The sequence below is a fragment of the Glycine max genome, chromosome 12 (genome assembly GCF_000004515.6).
Source record: "Glycine max cultivar Williams 82 chromosome 12, Glycine_max_v4.0, whole genome shotgun sequence".
Taxonomy (NCBI): domain Eukaryota; kingdom Viridiplantae; phylum Streptophyta; class Magnoliopsida; order Fabales; family Fabaceae; genus Glycine; species Glycine max.
In genome coordinates this window covers 13,339,018-13,361,901 of record NC_038248.2, presented here as the reverse complement: position 1 = coordinate 13,361,901, position 22,884 = coordinate 13,339,018, and the positions used below count along the sequence as shown (strand labels likewise).

The following is a 22,884-nucleotide window of genomic DNA, read 5'->3' as shown; positions in this document are numbered from 1 at the left end:
TGGATTAATAGAAACTGACGGGAATGAAACAGGGAAAAAAAACTAATTGCTACTTGTTCAAGAGAAGGAGTAGAAAAGGAAATTGAGAGTGTATAACTCAAAAAATTCTCCCCCCTCAACAGGTGTGAAAGTATGGGAGGAGAGTCGCTTGCCTGCTTTTTTTAGTTGTTTTAAAAATTAAATAAATAATTCACAAAATATAAAATAAAATAATAATAAAAAATTTGTTACAAAAAAAGAATATATATATTTTTTTTATTTTATGGGTTAAAGTTGATTTAAATAGTATACAAATTTTTTGTTTTTTTTTTATTTATGTCTATTCCTTCTACTCATTCAAATTTGAGTTGAGAAATTTCTTAACTTCTTTTCTTCTTATTTTTATTTATTCAATTTATTTTCACTTTATTTCTAGTGTTCTTTTTTTTTCACTCTCTATTTCATTTTTAATACAGATATAGCACAAGAGAACATTTTAGAAAGTTTCCAAAGATTTTATTTAAACTTATTTTATCATATAAACAATTAAGTAAAAAAAAAATAAAGATGTTTAATTAAGTTGAAACAAATAGCAATCCATATTAAACAAATGCTAACCAATATTTTTAAGAATTAAAATCAGTGATAACTAACACGATGTAAATAAATACATGTAGGGTTATAACGAGATATTCAAGAATGAACATCAAGGTTAAAGTTGTGGCAGCAAACATACTAAAGTTTACACAATGAAAACATGGTGTGAAAAAAAAACATGAAGATTCCTGTGATAAACTTAAAAAATAGGAGTGTTTATGAGATGGGACCGGTTAACTTGTGTATGTACCCGGTGCAAGTTTTGATGTGGCCAATTTTGTGGATCTGAAAATAAGGGTGGGTATACAGATTTAGATGTACTGGGTTCATTAAGTTTGTCAATCTTGCGGATAAGGAATTTTTTTTTAATTGGCATATTTATATCAAATTTTTTAGTCCAGTACTTACGCTCAAGAAACTAGCACGTTTTATATGTGGACTCACAAACTACCTATTTAATCTACCTAAGTTTATTGGACAAATATTATTATTTTGTTACGTTAAGAATTCACTCTTTAATTAGGTTGTTATAATTAATTTGTTATGTTTAAAATATTAGAATATTTTAATGTGATCGATTTTATTTTAAAAAGTGAAATCAATTTTTTCTTCTTCTAATTTTATACATTTTTCATTTTTTTTAAATATGATAAATATTATTTTTTAAATTACTTTTTGGGATCACAGATTAGTCCATTTATTCATAGACTTTTGTGGACCGGATATGAACCTTGAAAAAGAGTCCATTTATTTCACAAATCGGACTTATCTAGGCCGTCTAAAACACAGGTTTTGCGGGTCGAGCCTTTGATGGGTCAAACTGATTCATATACCCACTCCCATCTAGAACTAACCCAATCAAGATTCGATAATATTTGGGACACAATTTGGTCAACCTAACTTGTTGTTACAGTGCATTAATAATCTTAACATTTTTTGGTATATATCACATGTATTTATTTGGAAAGTTCAATTTGATCTAAATGAGAATCATTATGGATAACAAAGTTGTTACTCCAAGTATTTAATTAACATTATATCTAACAAAATCGTAGAATTAAAGAAAAAATACATCAAGATTAAGGTATATTTTATAATATATTCAATGCAAATATAATATTATTTAAAATAAAATATTATTTATTAAGTCAAGAAACTCTATTATTAATAATATAATTATTTAAAAATTTGTATTTTTGAAAAATTGTATTAACACAACGATCTAACCAACTAAGCTAATAGGCCAATTATGTTATAAAATAAATAATATTGTTATATATAACAGTAAAATTTCTAATGTATATAATAAGTTTTGTGACAATTAATTTGATATAACTTATACAATTAACTAATTTGTATGTTTTTTAATTTATTTATAAATTAATTTTTTTAAATAGTAAATGTTTTTATTTATAAAAAATATACGGACTATATAATTCGTATGAGTTATATCAAAATTAATTTTCACAAATTTTTTTATTTAAATTTACATGTGCATTAAAATATACATTAAATTTTTTACTGTTATATATAATAACATTATTTATTTTATAACATAATTGACCTATTAGCTTAGTTGGTTAGTGTATTATGCTAATAGTGCGAAAGTCATTTATCTTATTTTCTTGATTTAGTTTGGTTCTTTATCTTTTAAAAAATTTAATTTGATTATTTATCTTTTTTTTCAACTTAATTCTTTATTTTTAAAAAATTTAATTATCACTTGTTTGTTCAATTTAATTTTTTTAATTTAATCTTTTAGTCTATTTAAAATTGACATTATTAATTATTTAAAATGAACTTTTTTAGTTCACTTTTCTTCCCTTCCCATCACTTCATTTTTAATAAAAAAATATTCTTAAATTATTAAGGACATTATTCTTAAATAAATAAAAAATTCAACTAAATAAAAAAATAAGACAAATAACCAAAATAAACTTTTAAAAAAATTAAACCGAAAAAAATAAATTAAACTTTGTAAAAGATAAAAAAAAAACCATTTGGCGAATTTTACATTCCAAAATACATTTTCCAAGGGCACACAAAGCAAATTTTAAATCCTTACTCAAGAGAACAGTTAAAAGATATCATAGTTTCATTCAAATTCCACGTGGCATGTTACTACACGCAGATGAGATTGTGCGACGAAGCATAGCAAATAGCAATGTCTTTGTTTGCCACTTGGCATGCCACGATTGTCCGAGTTCCACACACAACACAACAATGGCTCTGTCGTTGCCACTTCAGAACCTCTCTGCAGTGATCTCCCCAAGCGGCAATGCCACCACCCCCACGGCCCGGCCACCGAGAGGGCGGCACTGGGCGGTTCACGTGGCGGCATTGGTGCAAATGGGTGGGTATGAAGAAGGGAAGCTGGAGCGACCCAAGTGGGTTGGGGAGACCCCTCTTTCACGTATCGTTCAAGCTCTCATCTCTTTCAAGCCCGTGTTCTCTGTCCTCAAGCATGGTTCTAGAAGGGCTTTGATAAGGTTCATACTATATTCTTCACTTTCCTAATGGTAACTTTTGCTTGTAAACTAGAAATGTATAGATCGTTCTACCTTGTATGACATTTTATGTTCATTTTTACACACTTAATAACTTTTTATCACAAAGTAAATTTTATTGATAAACACAGGGCCCACAAAATGGACTTGGTCTGATGGATTGGCTGGCCTAGTTAGGACCAGACTGGGCTAGAAAAAAGGCAATCTATACAGCAATGAGCCTTTTTGACCGGGCTGTATATCCCGACAAGCTAGCCAAATGAACTTGGGTTGGGCTGATTTGATGGGACACTTGCTAACCCGATTAATACTATATAATAAATATTAAATAAAATATAATAACTTATTAATATAATTTATTATATCACAATTTTTTTAAAAAGGCATAATTAATAAAGTTTTGTCTTTAATTTTTTTCAAAAATTTATTTTTTTTATTTTTAAATTGGTCCAGATAGACTCAATGTTTCGACAATCCGACATAAGACTGGACTAAGCTTAAGAAATTTCAGCTTGAAATAATATTAATCGAGCTTGAGTCGGTTCATTTTCACTGTTTGGCCTGATGGACTGGCTCAACTTGGCCATTATGTCAATCCTAATCAAACTATTGAATCATATAATTGGGTAACCATGTCATTTAGGTGAAGTATTTATCACCTTTGTCGAAGAATTTGACTGACCACATCTGATGGTAACTTTTTATGATAAAGTAAATTTATTAATCAAACTATTGAATCATATAATTGGTAACCATGTCATTTAATTTGGGCGAAGTATTCAATATTTTTGACGGAGAATCTAGTAATCACCTCTAATGGGTCAAATCCATACCTTATTTAAGAGATCCATACTCATTTTTACTTAAATCAATTACTTGTTAGTACTATTGAATCATATGATTGATTTAATGTTAATCATCAATTCATTATGCATATCAAATTTTAGATAATTAAAACATTCTTAATTTTCTCTTCTCATTTTTTATTTATGCATATCAAATTTTAGATAATTTAAACATTCTTACTTACATCTGATTTCCAATTTTATTTAAAATCCTATTTACCCTTTCTATAAGTCACCCATTGTTCTATTTTAATTTTCTCTTCTCATTTTTTATTTAGTCTCTCACATCTCTCACATAATTAGGTTTTTGACGGTTATAAATCACTCATAAGTTCCCACATCTTTCTTAATAACTATTTATAGAATACGAATATAACAAATCTAGTAGTTGAATTATGTGATATTATGGTGATCATCCATACGAAATGTTAGATAAATCAAACGTCAATAGACATCCCATTTACTTGTTACTACCTAGTGAGTAGTGACTTGAGGTCAGGGTTTAAATTTTGGAAATAGCCTTTAGTTAAAAGAGTAAGGCTGCGTGAGTAGTGACTTGAGGTCAGGGTTTAAATTTTGGAAATAGCCTTTAGTTAAAAGAGTAAGGCTGCGTACATCTACCAATTCAAACCCCACAAGGTGTGAGCCGTGTACACTGTGCTGCCATTTGTATAGCTGATTTATTTTGTTGGCTCTTGGCATTTCAAATTGGCTAGGTCACTAGTTTGATGCACGTAGCCAACTCCTAGTAGGAAAAGATTTTTGTTGTTGTTGTGTTACGTTGAACTAATGTTTGATGGTATGGTGATGAAATGAAGTTGTGTCAAACATGTCTTTATCGGAAAGTGAATGTGGTTTTTCCGTGTGAATGCACAGTACAGCCAAGAAGAACAACATACCTTGGAGGCAAATGGCGAAAGAGATTTTAGAGTCAGAAGTTTATATAGGGAGCTGGACAACATTCAAAACCAGTCTTTAGTGTACCCTGATTGTTGTTGGTTAATTTGAAAATCGAGATAATACTGGATAAATTTGAAGTCGTGTATAGCACTTTCAGATTGAATCAAATTTCGGGGTTCAACCAAAATTGTTCAATCGGATAAAATCAGAAGATTATAATTCAAGAGTTTTGTTTTGGTCTTGTATGTTTTTTCACCCGTTATGCTTTCTGAACCAGAATGATTATTTATGATCAAAGAACAGGTGGTTTTTGGCGGTTGATGGAAGTTTTTTTTCTTTTAAAAACCGCCGTTGATGGAAGTTTTAGTAACTTTCATGTAACTTCCAACCGTTGATAGAAGTTTTAGTAACTTCCATGTAACTTCCAACCATTGATGGAAGTTTTAGTAACTTCCATGTAACTTCCAAAATTTACCTAAACCGAACATCTCGTTATTACATTAAAACAAGCGTGTACTCTTATTTTAACATAATAAAGAGATCAATTACACTAAAATGTCCAACAAACCTCCCCCATTTTAGTGTAATTACCGATCAAATCACCAAAGTCATAACATACACCAAACTACTGCATAGATGAAATATCGTGACGATTGAATTTCATCTTAGCAAATTACACGTTTCAAATATTCGAATATCAGGGTGTCACTAAGGATTGAACCCTTTCTATTCATAATGAATACATGAAGATAATCTGCACAATAGTTTATAACATTACTCTTGCTCGACACTAGTTTACTAGCCCGTGTCCCTATCCTTCATAAGCATATCAAAGCCAAGTCCCAGCTTCTTGAAGCGGCTAAACTTCATGCTTATATAGGTAGTCCTTTTCTTTCTTTCACCTGCAAATGCAATTTTTCAAAAGAACCATTGAGAAGTAATACTTCAACCTCCTTAACTTACAGAACCGAACACATACCTTTTGGGATACTTTCAATGATGTGTTCCAATCTCTACATGTTAAGCTTTCCACATTGAATTCAGCACCTAATGTCATATTAGATGGGAATTGGGTATCTTAACATAAGAGATTTCAGATGGACTTTAATCCTAATCCCACAGCCGACCTTTTCACGAGATCTCTACTTAACCCTTTGGTTAAATGATCGGCCAAATTATGCTGAGTTCTCACAAACTCCACTGATATCACACCATGCATGATTAACTCCCGAACCATGTTGTGTCTAACACCCAAGTGTCTAGACTTCCCATTATACACTTGACTATATGCCTTAGCCAAAGTAGCCTGACTATCGCACCTGATAGACATGGGAGGTATAGGTTTGGGCCATAATGGAATCTCATAGATCAGATTTCTTAGCCACTCAGCTTCCTTACCAGCTACTGCTAAAGCTACAAATTCAGATTCCATTGTTGAATTTGTAATGCAGGTCTGTTTCTTGGATGCCCAAGAGATAGCACCTCCTCCAAGGAGGAATACCCAACCACTTGTGGATGAATAATCTTCCATATTGGTTATCCAACTTGCATCAGAGTAACCTTCAATAACCGAAAGAAATCCAGTATATGTCAAACCATAGTCAATGGTTCCCTTTAAGTACTTGAATACTCTATTCATAGCTTGCCAATGATGAGAACTGGGATTACTTGTAAACCTACTAAGTTTAGCAACAACATAAGCTATATCAGGCCTAGTACTAATCATTGCATACATGAGTGATCCTATCGCCCTTGAGTATTCAAGTTGAGACACTGCTACACCTTTATTAGGTAATAGCTTCAGGTTAGGATCAATGGGAGTACTTACCGAAGAACAATCTTTAAAATTAAATTTCTCCAATATCTTCTCAATATAATGTGATTGAGAGATGGAAATGCCATTGTTTCCACGTTTGATCTTTATTCCTAAGATCACATCCGCCTCCCCCATATCTTTCATATCAAACTTAGAAGACAAAAATGCCTTAGTTTCATCAACTTGATCTTGGTCGGTACCAAAGATCAACATGTCGTCTACATACAGACAAATGATAACTCCTTTGCCATGAGTATCAAACTTGCTGTATAGACATTTATCTGCTTGGTTTAGAACAAAACCACTAGACAACACAACCTCATCAAATTTTTGATGCCATTGTTTAGGCGCTTGTTTCAAGCCATAAAGAGATTTCATCAGTTTACACACCTTATTTTCATTTCCTGGCATAACAAACCCTTCAGGTTGTTTCATGTATATCTCTTCATCCAATTCACCATTTAAGAATGTAGTTTTCACATCCATTTGGTGAATCACCAGATTGTGGATAGCAGCAAGTGCTAACAACAGTCTAATAGTGGATATCCTAGCAACAGGAGCATATGTATCGAAAAAATCAATACCCTCCTTTTGCCTAAAGCCTTGGATAACCAATCTGGCTTTGTACTTGTCAACAGTACCATCCACTTTCATCTTTCTCCTAAAGATCATCTTACATCCTAATGGCTTACATCCAGGAGGTAAGTCAACCAATTTCCAGGTATTATTTTGCATGATGGAATCCATATCACTTTGGATTGCTTCTTTCCAGAATACAACATCCCTTGAAGTCATTGCTTCACTAAAAGTCTTTGGGTCTTCCTCAACATTAAGGCAATATTGATATTGAAATTCAATATCATTCCTTGACCCTTCAACCAAATAGAGTTGAAAGTCATCACCAAATGACTTAGCCTTTCTTACTCTCGTACTCTTTCTAGTTTCAGTACTAGTTGAAGGTATATCCTCAATATTAACTGAGACTTTCGACATGGAATTCATGTCCTTTGGCCTAGGTATAGATGTAAACCTTTGTTCATCAAAGATAGCATCCCGTGACTCTATAACCGAGTTCACAACAACAAAATCATTAGATTCTAGCACATAGAATCTATATGCTTTAGAATGTTCAGCATATCCAATAAATATGCAATCTATACCTCTTTCACCTATGGTTTTCCTTTTAGGTTCTGTAAGCCTAACTACAGCCCTACATCCCCAAATTTTGAGATAACTCAAATTTGGTGTCTTTTTGTGCCAAAGTTCATATGGGGTAACCTTATTCCTTTTGTTAGGAATTCGGTTCAACAAGTAACAGGCTGTCAACATAGCCTCACCCCAAAATCCTTCACTTAAACCCGAATAGGATAACATGGAATTCACCATTTCTTTCAAGGTTCTATTCTTCCTTTCGGCTACACCATTCTGTTGTGGTGTATAGGGAGCTGTAGTTTGATGTATTATTCCAGTAGATTGAAAATAAACCAGATCATAATACTCACCTCCCCTATCCGTACGAAGAGTTTTGATTAGCCCATTTTGATGAAGTTCTACCTCTTTCTTATAAATTTTAAATTTATCAAGAGCTTCATCTTTTGTATTTAATAAATATACATAACAATACCTTGATGCATCATCAATAAAAATAACAAGATATTTTTTATGACCTAATGATGGAGTAGCATGCAAATCACACAAATAACTGTGAATAAGGTCTAAGACTTTAGTCTCACTTTTAACATCCTTAAAAGGTTTCCTAGTGATCTTGGTCAACATGCAAGTTTTGCATTTTTCAATGTTCAAATTAAAAGGAGGAATCATACTTGTTTTTGACATATCTTTTAATCTTTTGTAATGAACATGTCCTAATCTAGCATGCCAAATTTCTGATTTTGTCATATTAGTTATAGAACTACACGAGACCATACAAACAGATTCATGAACAAAAGGAACATCAATGTTTAATTTAAACATTCCATTACAACGATAACCAAATCCAACAAACGAACCATGTCTTGACAAGATGTACTTGTCACTTTCAAGTACTTGCTTGAAACCACAATTATTTAAAACCATACCAGACAATAAGTTCTTACGGATACCAGGTACAAATAAGACATTATCCAAATACAAACTTTTTCCGGAAATAAAAACTAAATTCACACAACCTAATCCTAGGATTGGTTCAGTTGCAACATTGCCCATCTTCACAATAGAGCCATCATCGATTGGTCTAAATTCCTTGAACCAACGACGATCTTTGCACACATGACTTGTTGCTCCCGAATCAAACCACCAACAAACGTCATCATCCTGCACATAGAATGCATCAGATATTAGTGATACATAATTTGAATTCGTATTCGAATTAAAATTATTCACTACAATCTGATCTTGTTGCTTTTCAAGATCATTAGACCCACTTGGACCAGCCTTGTTCTTTCCTTTGAACACCCAACAATCCCTCTTTAAATGACCAGGTTTCCCACACTTTCAACATGACAATTTTGTCTGTTTGTTTGGACCTTTGTTCTTATTTCCTTGAAATTTTCGTTTGTTACCTTTAGCATTGTAATTTTGCTTAACTGTTCCACTTTCCTCTACCATATTAACGGAAGAGGAACCTGCTACATTTTTATCATTGACTTTGTCAATTTCCTGAGCCCTCAGCGACTCCTCAATCATGAAATGACTACCGAGTTGAACCAGAGTCAACTCTTCCTTCTTATGTTTCAAGGTATGCTTGAAATCTTTCCAAGAAGAAGGCAGTTTATCAATTATAGATGAAACTGCAATGGATTCATCCATTTTCAAATCATGTTGAGTAAACTGACCCAAAATCCGTAGCAGTTCATTATATTGTTCCATAACAGGTCTTGAATCAATCATTTTGTAATTAAAGAAATTACTAACTAAGAATTTGTTACTTGAGGCATCTTCTGCCATATACTTGGATTCAAGAGAGTCCCATAATTCCTTAGCAGACTCAACATTTTGATAAATATCAAAGAGAGAGTCAGACATACCGTTCAGAATGTGTCCACGACAAATGTAATCGTCGTTCTCCCATTTCGAACGCTTCCTTATTTGATCCAGAGTTTCGTCTTCCATAAACATCAGCATTGGTGTACTCAGCACATACACCACCTTTAATGTTGTCAAGAGAAAGTGCATCTTCTTCTGCCATCTTCTGAAATCCTACCCTTCAAACTTGTCCAACTTCGCAAACTTGCTTGTCATCTTCGAACTATCGTTCGTCATCTCGAAAGATTTGATTCAATCTTTTGTTGATTAATTTGAAAATCGAGATAATACTGGATAAATCTGAAGTCGTGTATAATACTTTCAGATTGAATCAAATTTCGGGGTTCAACCAAAATTGTTCAATCGGATAAAATCAGAAGATTATAATTCAAGAGTTTTGTTTTGGTCTTGTATGTTTTTTCACCCGTTATGCTTTCTGAACCAGAATGATTATTTATGATCAAAGAACAAGTGGTTTTTGACGGTTGATGGAAGTTTTTTTTCTTTTAAAAACTGCCGTTGATGGAAGTTTTAGTAACTTCCATGTAACTTCCAACCGTTGATGGAAGTTTTAGTAACTTCCATGTAACTTACAAAATTTGCCTAAACCGAACATCTTGTTATTACATTAAAACAAGCGTGCACTCTTATTTTAACATAATAAAGAGATCAATTACACTAAAATGTCCAACAATTGTATTTTTCTGACTTTTTTGTTTTTACTTTTTGTGTTACCCTTCTAGTCATTGTTGTCTTTACATGTGCATTTCATTATCAACAAAGGGGTGACTGCTTAATTCACTTCGCAAATTATTTGAATCCATTCCATGCATATGATGATGGCAATCTTACATGGCTGGTATGTGGTAACTCGTAACTCTAAAATTTCCCATATGTCAATGGATGGTTTAGTTTGGCCACTCGTTTTTTTGATAAAAAGATAACTTATAAGTTATAACATGTTCCTGTTAGGTAGGTCAAGTGGTTGTGTTTCTTTCTTCCAGCACTTCCTTTTGTGTTACATAATACATACAGTATGTGCTGTTTTCATAAGTTCAAATTTATTGAAGTCATGATGCTATTTTTCATCCACTGAAACATAGACGTAGCATAAACATCACAAAAGTTTTGATTCTATTTTAGACGAGTTGTGTCAGAAGTTCCATCTTCTTGTTGTAAATATACGATTGTGCCTTCTGACGTGGTACCCATCCATGATATTCATGGCAACAGACATAGCTGACAAATGTTTGTTGAAACATTTTCTTTTGGCTGGAACCATTGCACCTTAATAACATGCTTTGGTTAAAGAATGAGTCTGTTTTGTAGGTTATCATGTGTGAAACTTTAGTGGCTTGCTTGTGAACACAAGTATCTGGTTCTTGCACTCTATTGACAAAATTATGAGATTTTCCCATGTATTATGTGATTTATTGTTATTTAGAAATTGTTTAAATCCTAGGTGTCTCCTGGACTTGCTCTTTTGTTAAGCATCATGTGAATGGAAATCTATTAGTAATTATTTTATTGTCAAACTGAAAAAAAGCAATTATTATAAAATCTGGATTCAATTATTATAGGCAGCAAGAAGCAGAGGCTGCTACAATGTCAATAGCTAGACGAGCAGCTTCAGATGCTTCTTCAACACAGGAAGCAATTAAGATACTGCGTGGCAATTGGCTTCTTGCGATTGAACAACACCATATACAGTATTCAGAATCATCTGTGATCAATGACATTCTAGATATTGGATGCTCTATTGGTATAAGCACAAGATATCTTGCGGACAAGTTCCTCACAGCCAAAGTTACCGTGACTTTTTAATGGATGAATGAATTTTCTTTCTGAATACTATATATTGATGGAGATTGGAGAGTCAACATAACATAAAATTATTCTTGGTCAACTTGATTTTGCCAAGAATACAAGAAGCCTTATACTTGGTATGGATGTGTTTTGCGAATTGTGATTGACATGTTTGTTCCAGGGGCTAGATCTATCACCCTATTTTCTAGCTGTGGCTAAGCATAAGGAAAAGAGAGCACAGCCAAGAAAATTTCCCATCAGATGGATACATGCAAATGGGGAAGACACAGGCCTGCCTTCTAAATCATTCAATCTTGTTTCTATTGCATTTGTGGTATGCCTTTTCTTTTCCTGTTTAATCCTCCTTTAAAGTTTCACTGTTTCACCAACAAGGGTTAGGTCTAGAGTAATGAGCTGGTTTCTTCTCATAATATAGTGAACAACAGTTCAAATCCTCAGTGGGAGAAGTACTTTAGTGTCTGACCATACCTCATGCAGGATTTATACCTGTCAGAAACCTTTCCAAAAGAAGTTTCATAAAGAGGTTCCTCTGTGCTGATGAGAACAAACTTTTCTTGATATGTGATATGATTACTGTAATCAAAGGCGAAAAAGGCGAAAAGGCATATGGATTTTTGAAGATTCATATAACTGAAACACTGAATTCTATCTAGAAACTAATATTTTTCAATGTTCTTGCATTATATCAATTGTGGATTTCCCAATTTCATATTACCACAGTTGAGTAATCTTTTCATGATGAGTATAGCTTTATGCAAACATGAATTTTGTTTCTCTAGTGGGAGTCTTTGGATTTATAGCTACATTTCAGGAAAGGTGTCATACAACTGAAATAGCGAACAATAGTTTGTAGGTGCTACTTCTCTTGCAATTCACAAGTCCTAACCAACATCTTTTGAATGTGTTCTCCATGACAATTAATAGAAGCACAGATAGATTGCTCTAACAATTTTTCATAAGATATTAGTGGATTTTAATGTTTGGAATCCTGACTTTATGCAGTTTCATGAATGTCACAAGAGTTATAGTGAATATAGTGAGGGAAGCATTCTGTCTCCTTTGGCCCGGAGGCACACTAGCTTTGATAGATTCTTCGGTATATAATATCATCATTATATTTTTCCTTTTTCTCTCTTCTGGTTTCATTTTCCTATCACAAATGCTCATATTATTATTGCTGTCTTCTGCAGATGAAGTCAAAGGTCGTTCAGGTATTGCATTGTCCTGCTTTCCTGCTTTATTCTTTATAACCAATACATAAATATTTTGTAGGCTTAAATAGAATTTTGATATCTCATCTTAATTTTTGGTATCAATTTGGTCTCCTAAATTTAAATTTTTTTACTTTAACCCCTTGTATATTGGACTAAATTGGTTCTTTTTTTATTCCAGTTTTTTCACTAACCGGTATTAATTTTGGCTGACATGGCATCTCTCAGTTTGTCACATTTCACCAAGTTGACCATATTTCTGTGATAAATTGACTAAACTAACTTGGTGTAATAGTGACGCTTTAAGGGACCAAAGTTTAGATCAAACTGAAACCAAAAAAATAAGATAAGGGACTATCTTAGTCTATTTTGAATGGCCTTTTCTTCAATTGTGCTAAACCTGTGATTATTAACAAGTAAAATATGTGTAAATGAGATCAGGAGCAGCACAAAGTCCCTTTGGGAAATGCTTGATCTTGGGATTTAATTCTAGGATAATTTTGTTGGAAATTTCATCATCCATCGCACATCATTAACTTAATAGTACATGTACATTGTTGTCCAAATAGGAACATAATCAACCTTCTTTTTGTTGTCTTGTAGGAATTATCTCCTGTCCTGTTTACATTGTATAAGTGCACAGAACCCTTTATCGATGAGTTTTACTTGACTGACATGGATGAAACACTGAGGGAAGCTGGTTTGGTGAACATAACATCAATTAGTGCCTCAATGAAACAGTATCTTGAGATTTTTTTATTTTTATTTTTCTTGATACATAAACATCGTCTTTGGTTTGGCTTTTGCTTCAAGCAAGTTAGCCCTTGGTTGATGTATGTCCAATTGAATAGGGTGGTCCAAAATTGATTAGATTATGTGTCCATGGTCCACGAGCTGTTAATGTTATGTTTTTGGTTTTCTAGAGTATATACCAAGATCTGGTGCAACATTAATTCCTTTGAACATCAGCATGATTGTCCATTGACAAAGATGTACTTTTGTCCTTTTCTTGAAGCACCGATCAATTGCTATCGTGTCTTACTTATAGGGGTTTTGCTAACCTCTTGTGCTTTGTTTGCTTGTGCCTTTTTAATAGTAAACGTTGAAGGAAAAGGTAGCATAGATAACAAGACAATACTTGTGTCTCGAATATGAAAACTGATGATAAAGGCATTATTCCCGGCCTCAAAGTTCTTTTTACATTAGAAAACACATAGACGACCAACACCAAAGTAAAAATGAAATGAAAAATGATGCTTATTTTCCCAGTGTTATGGTTGAAAATGTAATACTATAATTGAGTGTTTTTAAAAAGGATGGACTAGCATTTTCGTTTGAAATTGCTTAAAAAATAAAGGGCATCATAAAGAAGGACTAGTTACATCGGTAAGCTAGTTATTCTCTAGAAAAATGTTATTGGGAAATTAGTGAAAAGCATTCTATTAGTTGTTAGATATTCCTATCTCAAAATCTGATAGGTGTAACTCAATTGACAATACATACTCAATTTGTAAGAGATGAACCTGAATTTGATCCCACATAATATTCTTGGGGAGGACGAAGAATTTTAAGTGTGATTAAATTCTGACAAAAAATTAGTCTCATCTGGTCCAACGGATCGAAGCTTTTGAGTTTTAAGTGTAAATGAGCTAAGTTCTTCGTGAACTATTCGGGTTTAACTTGTTAATTATTTTTTAAGCTTATTTGTTTAATTAAATAAATAAATCCAAACTTGAGATTAGGCTTGATTATTTAAATGAGCTGAATTCAAACTTTGTAAGCTCATATATATATTACGTAAATGATTTTTTTATTAATCTAATTTTATCTCTTAAAAAAGTTAAATTAATTATCTAGTACATCTTTTGTTAATTTTTTTTTTAAATTTCCCTTATCATAGGTTAAGCTCATTTTACTATAAGTAGATAATTATCTAGTATTTAAATAATTATTAAATATTATATTGATAAAGTTAAAAAGTTATTTAAGAAAAAATTCATAAAAGGAAAAGAATTATGTTATAAATGAACTAAACAAGCTAAGCTCAAGCCTAATATTTCTAAAACTTGAGGGATCAAAATTGTAATTTAACCTTAAATAAATGAATCAAGTTTGAACCATCGATTTTTTTCACAAGTCAAACCCAAGCTTCAAGAGCTTGACTTAATTTGGCTCGACTTGTTTACATCTCTACTCATGGGGATATCTTAGGGGTACCATTAGGGAGCTTAAGATCCTAATTAAATTGGTTACCAAATAAAAAATACTGTTATCTCAAAGGTATCACATGTAATTTCATCTCTTTATCACTTTATTTTTCAGTTTCTTTTTGGTTGTGACATCCTTGTCTAAAAGGGGTTTTTCCTTTTAACAGAGACAACACATGAAATTACAAAAATTCTTATACCCTTTTTCTATAATTGGTCAAATGTGATTTTTTACCAAAATAATTGGTCAAATGCTATGCACTTAACTTTGTGTGAAGCAAATAAAACAAGTAAAAGCAAACTTTCTACTTCGAACATATTAAAAATTGAGGTAAAAGGCGAAAAAAATTGAAAAATATGATAAAAGACATTATAACAGAAAATGGGAAAAATAGTAAGAGAGAAATTATAACATATAAATGTATTGTACTATCCAGGGTCCACAAAATACACGTGACACCCTACATGGCACTCAAAGATACGTGTCAACACTCCACTTCAGCCCTGGAACAAGAGCACGAACACTCGACCCTTAGCAACCGAGCTCCCTAACTGACAAGTTATCTCTAATATCTTGTTATTTGAATATCTTGTTATCTCTTATCTCTTGGTATGTAGTTAATTATCTATAAGGTCACACATTATCTATAAGGTACAATTATCTACTAGCTTTTATCTCTAACATTATCTAAAAGCTACTGGCTATTATCTATAAGTCGATAATTATTTGCAAAGGCTATAACAACCCCTACAAACAAGGACCCGCAGCTCTATTCCATTCCTAGAAATACCAGGTTTCGTGGAACCTTCAACACATCCCGAACACACATGCACACCTGCTTGCATACTTATGTTTTCATACTCTCTCTTATTCTCCTAACGCTTATACTTACTTGAACGTCGGAGTCCTTTGTTTTGCAAGTTTCCCTCTTGTCCTCTTAACAAAGGTGTCTCTCAAAGCCAACGTGTGAAGTCCGAGAGCCTACCTTAGTCGTGTCCACCCTAACGTGTGCCAGCTCTGAATTTTGGTAAGTACATTTGGCGCCCATCGTGGGGCTGCGGTAAAACATACTCCGCGGTCTCTCATCATCTCTTTCTTGTTCATCCATGGTTAGCACTAGGTTTGGCCTCAAACGCAAGACCCCTTTTGAAGGCTCCAACCCTCCACCAACAGTTATGACAAACACATATACTCTTCAGCAACTCCAAAACCACATTATGGAGATGGAGCAACGCCATGAGGAGGAGTTGAGAAAGCTAAAGGTTGACCATGATCAACTAGAGGCTCGTGTTAGACATTCCCAGGACAACGAGCTCTCGACTCACACATTTCTTGAGCACACCCAAGTGGAATCACACCCCTAATGCACAGTCCCACATGCACCATCCAATAGGATGGACTACTCATTGGCATCTCTTCGTCAACCGCATTATGGAAGATGACATACTCTTGGGGTGGAAATAACTTAACCTAGAGTGGTATGATGGGACCACAGATCCAAATGAGCATTCGAACACCGTCATGACTCAGGCGAATCTATATACCAATGACGATGTCAACCTATGTCATGTCTTCCTAACGTCCCTAAAAGGGGCAGCATTGACCTAGCACGGTGAACTCCTACCAAGATCCATAGACAGCTTCAACACCCTTGTCGAATGCTTCAGTGCGCAGTATGCAACTAGAAGATCTCTGTTCGAGCTCTTGGACAGTCCCGAACTTTATCGGAAAGTGTACCGAGTCGTTAAAGTAATAATAAAACAGTAAGAAATCGAGTATCGAACTCAGGGAACTTGTGTCATTTGGTGAAGTTTCATTCAACAAGAAGACATTGATATAAAGTCATGTAAATAGAATTAAATCAAAGATTTATATGTTGTAAATCTAAAAGAACTACAAATACGCTTATCGGAACGGGAGAGAAAACAGATGATTAAAACGTTGGGTCCTTCTACTAAATGCTTGATGTAATTAAAATATTTTTCTCTATTTAATGTTATTTTTGTATTCTATGTTGAGGACTAAAATATCAAACACCGATTCCTCGCGTGAATGGACTAATTCTAATTAAACCTCGTTGTCGGATGTCTCGTCAAACTTAGCCTAATCGAACAACATTTCAATCACAACATATCAAAAACTAAAACCCTGCACTCTATGTCTAGCAATGCAGTTATCTAATCCTGCTCTATCTAGTTCTAAGGATTAATACAGTTTCCAATGCTAAAAATCCTAACTTTACACACCAATTGGTGATCAGACCAAAAACATGCAATAATTAAGTGCAGATAGAAGCAATGAACACATAAAACAACTTTAAATAAATAGTTAAGAATTTACATCAAGTTCCAACATAATTTCCCAACAGAGATACTTAGCCTTCCATCAAAAGGCAACACCTTTCAGCTACAAGATGAGGGTTTAAGAAGAAAATAACAGATTACACAGTGGTGGGGATGTCTCCTCCACCTCTAGGAACCTAGAAATTACTCCTAAACCTAAAATCCTCTTGAAAGCTGAGGTTTTTGGCTTCCTTGCTCTGTTTTGCGCCTCTGTTCTGCTCTCTACGTTCTAATGCACGCTCTCTCTTTGATTTTTCCAACTTCAGCCTTAAAAAGGGCTTTCTGTCCTCGAAGGCTCACTTAGCGCCATTTTCATGCTTAGCGCGAGTTAGTGAATATCTGCTGAGTGAGCTGGGTGCGCTTAGCGCAGGAAGAGATAAACACCTCGTTGAGCGAGCTGATGACGCGCTGAGCGCGCAAATGCTTCTCAGATTCTACTCCAGATTCTCCCAACTCGCTAAGCGGGCTGAGTGCCTCGCTTAGTGCATGATTCTCGCTAAGCGCACAAGCCTCGCTTAGCGAGACACCAGCTGCTAGCCTTCACAAATTTCATTCTTTTACTTGAAATTGAAGTTGAAATACATTAAATTCACAATGTTGGGCATTTCTACTGAACAAAATTAACTAAACCTAAAAATATGTACAACCCTACAAAAAGAACCATAAATTGAGGAAAAGACAAACATTTTATAAAACTTTTCTATACAAAAGTTAGTCATAAATGATGACTAACAAACTCCCCCAAATTTACAGTTTTTCTTGTCGTCAAGCAAAAGAAAGAACAGTTCACTTGTCCTTAAGTGACAAAATCACAGTGGTTATTCAAAATTGTGTTTGTTTCCAAGCATTCAATAACATGACAGAAGTGGCATACAATGCTTCAATCAACAACTTTTCACAAGATATGAAACTTTTCAAAGATATGAATATGATAATTAGGCACACAAGTGAAGTAAGCTAGCAGGTAAGACAGATATCAAGGAAGATTCAACAAGCCAATGCCTCACGATCACTGTTTCTCTCAAGCACAAGTGTTTAAGGCTATTTCTCAATCAACAACCAACACAAGTCTCAATCTTTGCAATTCATCTCATGCCATACAGTCACAAACACAGAAATTGAATTCGAAGGGCTTTTCTTGGCTTGTAATAAGGCTGGGCTGCAAACAAAATGTGGTTTTTCTAGGATGCAAAAATCTTAAGTTCTAGGAGAGCATTCATCCTTAGATCAACCTCTTTTCTCTTTTATTCCAGCTTCAATTACTTGCCTTTTTCATTTAAGGCACTTAGCTTTGACAATAGCACACACTTAGCTTTTATTTTTGGGATTTCTTTCTTCTTCTCCATTTTTTTTAGCTTCTTTTACTTGCTGTTTATTGATTTTGCTATGTGTGCTATCATCTTCTTACCATAATTGCTGTCACCCAATAAACTCCCCCAAATTTGGGACAAATTTGCCTTGAACTATGATGCTCTCCTACAACCTAAGACAAGGTAGATGGAGATTACAATTTATAGGCTTAGGGTTCTAGTCAATCAATCAAACTTTCAGCTCAACATGGGTGTAAAGGATAATTCATTCATGCACAAGGTAAGCTTTTGGCTAAGTAGCTATTTCAGTCAATCATGGTTTTCATCATCTTCAAACTCATGCATTCATTCAGTAATCAAAGATTCATGCAAAAATCAGTACCCAATGTTAGTCGTTCTCTCACATTTAAAGATCACATATTCACCGAGTTGTGGCTAGTGATTACCTTCGCAATCAATCTGTCAACCAACTAACATTTTCAACCATGTATCTAATCCATGTTCTTTCACTTCTAATTACCGAATACTTATTCAAAGCATACAATCTACGCATTACAATTCACTCAATTCATGCCATTGATCAATCCAATTCATTCAACAAACACAAGATTTCAGTCAAACCAAACCACTTCAATATTAATCAAACTGCAAACTGTTCAACAAGCTTTCAAAATTTACTAACTAAATAAACTGAACATAAAAAATTTACTAAAAACATAAACTAAAAATAAAATGTATCTAAAGCAGAAAAATAAATGAAAGTCCTGTCAACAATCATCCTGAGTAGCAGTGGGCTCGTCCTGAGCTAGTGCAGGCTAGCCATGAGGTGAAGAAGTATCCTGGGCTGATTGAGGTGTCTCCTGTGCTGCTGTAGGCCAGGGTTCCCAGGTACTCTGTGCCTCCTGTAAATCTGCTGCATAGTCTGTGTCTTCGGCGTCTTCTTCACCCTCAGAGACCTCTACAACAGGTGAAGTGATTGGTGAGGTCCGTGGAGTAGCCTCTGGAGTGGCCTCATGTGCAACCTCTGGCTCTGGCTGAGGCTCCTAGGCTGTGGAAGCCTCACCTCCCCCCAAAGGAGAAGGTTGGACTCCTGGCCAGGCCACCTGTGCCATGAACTCCTCCATACTAATGATAGGCCTATGCTAATCTGAGGCGTGAATACTCTACATCACCAGGCATAAGCCACGGTGGATGCTCTGCAACATAGGCACTGTGGCCTCAGAGCATCGGCACTATAATGATGATGATGATGGAGCAGATGTGTCGGTCTGAACTAGAGAAGGAGAAGGTGGAAGTGGTGGTGCTGAAGTAGAAGGAGTTGGAGTAGAAAAGGAAAAAGGAGCTGAAGATGGGCCCTCAGATCCTCTAGCCCGGGCCTTGCGGGTCCCTAGAAATGTGACCAAAAGGTCATCCAGGTTCCAACAGTTCTTCTTTATATATGCCAAATTAATGGCTGGGCCGAGAGACTCGAAACTCAAAGAATCTGAGATGACTCCTCTGGCTATGCACAATGCTGTAATCAATGCAGGAAAACCATGCCTAGAGGAGTTGGATTGGGCCATCTGTGAGATCTGGTGTGATATGAGTGAGCCCACGTCCATATCCATCTTCATAACCAACCCATAGACTAACCTCGCCCTGTCCATATTAAGGTTGGACCTGTGAGAGGTAGGGGCGAGGTTGGAGTATGAGAGTACACTCCATGTCTGGGCTAAGGTGATCAAGTCCTTCCTCGGGAGCTTCCAGGGCACTTCTTCATCATTAAGAACAAATCCATGCCCTGGAATGCAAAGTCTGGCAGCAAACTCTTAAGGGTCTGGGCGCGAATGACAAAATCTGGTGTAGGTGGTGTACAGCTCCCCAGGCTCCAGAATTACTGGGGTCTTCAGGAAAGTGTTGAGGGACTCAACATCGAACTTAATTAATTTGCCCCTCACTCTAACCTGCTTCAGAGATTTGTCCTTCGGATCATAGAGATTAGAGTAGAATTCCTTGACCAGGGCCACATCAATATGCCCATCCAACTGCCTGGTCAAGGCCTTGTGCCAGCAACGCCTCTCGAGTTCTCTGTGGAACTCATCATAATCATTAACATAAAGGATGACGTTCCTCTCCAAAAGGATGTTCCGGGAGTGAACGTTTTGAGAATAACGCTCCCAAGCAACCTCAGAAATGAACCGGGTGGTATCATAGGGTTCCCAAGATTGGGAGGCTGTGGATTTCCTCTTCCTAGAAGCCATCTGCATCAAAAAGGAGCACAAGAATCAAGTTAGACAGGTTTTTATTTCAACTGAAAACAGAAAAATAAAATTGAAAAACAGACTGGGCGCTTAGCGAGACTGACTCGCTTAACGCCTCTTATGAAAATAACAGCACTCGCTTAGCACGCAGGGCAAGCCTAGCGCAACAACACAAAAACAAAGACTCTGGCTAAGCGAGACACACTCGCTTAGCTGAAACAACACAGTGCTAAGCCTTATTCTCTAACAGAGAGCTAATTGTGATTAGCGAGACAGGCTCGCTTAGCATGACACACTAAACAGGCTTAGCACCAGCAGGCGCTTAGCCCACATAGACCTCTAGAACATAATTGGCTTAGTGAGCATGCTCGCTAAGCAAAATTCCAAAAATAAATAAAACAAAGAAGAAATTGTGCTTAGCGAGCAGGGCTCACTTAGCGCATAAACAAAATCACAGAAAAACACAAATACCTTGGGCTTAGCGAGATTGACTTGCTTAGCCCCGGCTTATTCAGCCAACAGGGCTGAGTGGCTTAGCGAGAGGACTCACTTAGCCACAACCAAAAGACAAAAAGACTCTAAGAGTCTGACCTAAGCATCTAACTTGCTAAGCGCGGCAAGCCGGCTAAGCGAGTTCATACCAACTGAAAAGAAAAACTGGAAATTTAAATACTCCCTAAGCCCAAGGTGCAATGGCTTAGCGAGTTCATATGAGCATTCAAACATATGTACAAAAATGATGAACGCGCTTAGCGGGACAGGGCCAACTAAGCGAGTTCATCCAAAAACCCAGAAAATCAACAGAAATTGATGAACTCGCTTAGCACACAGGTGCGCTTAGCGAGCACATCAAAATTTCCAGAAAACTTGGGGCTTTTCAGCCCTCTACCATAGGCCTCTATTAGGCCTTAAAACCTAATCAAAACAACACAAAAGCATTTACATTGTGTAAAATAAACCCCTAACAACATAACATCTAAAGACTAACCTAACAGCAACATTGCAAAGCACAAAATCAAAACTTTGAAGAAGCTACAGTAAAGCATCTACCCTAAGGTTCATAATAAACCAAATTAAAATGAAAAGTTAAGAACACTTACTTGGATTGCAGAGAAAAAGAAGCAACAGGGAAGCACAAGATGCAGAGAGCATAATGCAAGCACAGTGCAGATGAGTGCAAGAGTGAGTGAGAAATGTGTATGTAGTTGCACAAAAGAAAACTGCCTAAGGCAGTTAAGCCTTATTTTTTGCAGTTTTGACTGCCTCGCTTAGCGTAGGTCACTCGCTAAACGAGCACTCAATGACTTTTGAGTTTTCAGAATTCAAACTCACGCGCTTAGCAGGTAGACTTGCTCAGCCCAATTCGAAAATATGACATTCCAGAGAAGAAATTGGGCTTAGCACGAAGGGTCGCGCTTAGCGAGTTCTGCAACTCTAATTGGTTTGCAACTCTCGCTTAGCGGGCCATGGGTCGGCTTAGCAAATAAAATGCTTCCTGATGCAGTAATGGGGCTTGCTTAGCGAGTGGTTCTCACTTAGCGCAATTCCAAACCCGAGAGGGATTTGGGCTAAGCGGGTATGACCCGCTCAGCCCAATTCGAAAATAAGGTCCAACAAAGAAGGAATTGAGCTTAGTGCACAGGGGGCGCTTAGCGAGATGCAGTTGTGCACTTAGCAAGATGATTCGCTTAGACCAATTCCAAAAAGATGAAATTCCAGAGAAGTTTTTGGGCTTAGCGCACACGGCTCACTCAGCGAGACCCCTTCAACCAATGAACAGGGGTTGATGCGCTTAGAACGAGCAGTGACTTGCTCAGTGCGTGAAGGATCATTCGCTTAGTGCACGTGGCGCGCTAAGCGAGTGGATGACTGAAATTTTTTTTTTCTAAGTGTTTCCATCCATAGCTTCCAGATAAGCTTGATCAACCCCATTCAACAATGCAAAACATGTTGATTAATCATTCAAACAATCAAAAACAAGTATTCTCAAACTAAATGTAGTAAACATAGAATTAAAAAGGATTAGGTTGCCTCCCAGCAAGCGCTCGTTTAACGTCATTAGCTTGGTGCATCTTACT

The 22,884-nt window shown here is 35.6% G+C and overlaps 1 pseudogene; it reads left to right on the top strand.

Moving 5' to 3' along the window:
- Window positions 1-2,794: 2,794 nt before the first annotated feature.
- On the top strand, window positions 2,795-13,677 carry LOC100819137 (uncharacterized; annotated as a pseudogene).
- The last annotated feature ends 9,207 nt before the right edge of the window (window positions 13,678-22,884 follow it).